This window comes from Oncorhynchus masou, unplaced genomic scaffold, assembly GCF_036934945.1.
Source record: "Oncorhynchus masou masou isolate Uvic2021 unplaced genomic scaffold, UVic_Omas_1.1 unplaced_scaffold_2986, whole genome shotgun sequence".
Classification (NCBI taxonomy): domain Eukaryota; kingdom Metazoa; phylum Chordata; class Actinopteri; order Salmoniformes; family Salmonidae; genus Oncorhynchus; species Oncorhynchus masou.
This window is the reverse complement of record NW_027009405.1, coordinates 42,960-45,486: the sequence shown is the minus strand read 5'-3', so window position 1 is coordinate 45,486 and position 2,527 is coordinate 42,960.

Sequence of the window (2,527 nt, the reverse complement as noted above, 5' to 3'; positions counted from 1 at the left end):
GGAGGGGTTGATGTGGAGCTAGGGCTCCCAGGTAGTGGAGGGGATGTCCACTACAGTAATGGGTAGTACAGGAGGGGGTTGATGTGGAGCTAGGCTCCCAGTGGAGGAGATGTCCCAGTAATGGAGTACAGGAGGGGGTTGATGTGGAGCTAGGCTCCCAGGTAGTGGAGGAGATGTCCACTACGAGTAATGGGGTACAGGAGGAGCTCATGTGGGCTAGGCTCCCAGGGAGTGGAGGAGATGTCAACTACGAGTAATGGGGTACAGGAGGGGCTCATGTGGAGCTAGGCTCCCAGGGAGTGGAGGAGATGCCCACTACGAGTAACGGGGTACAGGAGGAGCTCATGTGGAGCCAGGGCTCCAGGGAGTGGAGGAGATGCCCACTACGAGTAACGGGGTACAGGAGGGAGCTCATGTGGAGCTAGGCTCCCAGGAGTGGAGGAGATGCCCACTACGAGTAATGTGATACAGGAGGGGTTGATGTGGAGCTAGGAGATGCATGGTACTAATGATGGGGTGCAAGTGGGGTGCGTTGAAAGGGATGTGGTAGGGGAGTCAGTTGTCTGTGGTCTCAGCTGAGGATCAGGACAAGGATATGGATATCTCTTTAGATATAATAGCAGTTGGTGACGACTCAATTTACGATCTAGAGGAGGTAAATGGGTTTCTGGATCAGACTTTTGAGAAATCTGTCAAATTGTCAGATTATTTTGATGTGGATAAGTTTGTGAGGTCAGCTGTGATGTTACAGAAGACGGTGGGGTTAGATCAGTTGAGTGAGAAGAAGTGGTTTCGCTTGAGGAAATGTGTTACTGCTGTTGCAGCAGCAAAAGGTGGTGGGAAACGTGATCAGGTTAATAAGAGAAGATTAAAACCATGATGATGATCATGCTTCATAGGGTGTCTTTTTTTTGTGGGAGGGGCAGCATGTACTCAGTCATGGCACTTATTTCAGTGCTGGGTTGGCAATCTTGTTTTCCTCAGGTTTAGGGGTGACTGTGGTATCAACAACAGAGATTGTCAAGGGTCGGGTTTTATTGGTCAAGGTGGATGTTATTTATTTATTTATTTATGTATGTTTATGCTCCTAATGAGGGTACAGAGCGTATTGTTGTATTTGATCAAATAAAGGAAACCTTAAGACAGTGTGACCAAGAGGGGTGTATGGTTTTAGGGAGGGACTGGAACTGTAGTGGATTTTACTGTTGATCGCACTGCTGAAGAACCTCATCTGCGGTCTGCCACTTGCCTGTCTGGCCTATTAACTGAGTTTGAGCTTTCTGATGTGTGGAGAGAAAGGAATGCAAAAGTTAGGCTGTACACATGGCTAAAAGTTAATGAAGGTCATCTCAGTGCAGCAAGGTTAGACAGGTTGTATGTATCTGAGCAATACTGTCGCAGGGTTGGAAGGTGTGCCATTACTCCTGTGGGTTTCTCTGATCATCATATTGTTACTGTTGACATACACTTGTCCACGAAGGTCATCACCTTACTGGTATGTTAATGTTAAATTGTTACATGATGTCATGTTTTGTGAAAGGTTTTTGTTATTTTGGGAAAAATGGAGGGTTACAAAAGGGAATTTTGAGTCCTTGAGACAATGGTGGGAGGTTGGGAAGGAACAAATACGATTATTTTGTCAACAGTATACTGCTCTGTCTCAAATTGAAGTTAAAGAGACTATCAAGGGCCTTGAACAGCACATCAAGTCTATTGAATTGAAGCTGCTCACTCAAAACGACCCTGGACTAGTCATGAACTTACAGGACAAGAGACATGAACTGAAGTCGTTTTTGCATGAAAGAGTGAAGGGTGCCTTGATTAGGTCTCACTTCGCTTCCCTCAAGGTTATAGATGCTCCTAGCGCTTAAAAAAATGTAGGACAGTCGACATTGCAACTTAAACAGATGGTCTGCCTTCGTCTCCCTGATGGGAAGGTGACACGGATGACATTGAAATGCGTCAACATGCCGTGATTTCTACTCTGCCTTCTATAAGGCGGAGGATTGTGACTCTCTGTGTACTGAACAGTTGTTCAATTGGGACCTGAGCAGAGAGTCACATTGGACTCTGACATTACAATGCAAGAGCTGTCCACAGCAGTTATGCAGCTCTCAACAGGCCGAGCCCCTGGCATTGATGGTTTACCATCTGAGTTTTATAAGCACTTTTGGTGGTCTATTGGGGAGGATTTTTATGAAGTGGTATGTGAATCCATTCATGAGGTCTCTTCCTGTATCCTGTCAACGTGAGGGTTCTCTTCCTGTATCCTGTCAACGTGAGGGTTCTCTTCCTGTATCCTGTCAACGTGAGGGGTCTCTTCCTGTATCCTGTCAACGTGAGGGTTCTCTTCCTGTATCCTGTCAACGTGAGGGTTCTCTTCCTGTATCCTGTCAACGTGAGGTTCTCTTCCTGTATCCTGTCAACGTGAGGGTTCTCCTCCTGTGTCCTGTCAACGTGAGGGTTCTCTTCCTGTATCCTGTCAACGTGAGGGTTCTCTTCCTGTATCCTGTCAATGTGAGGGTTC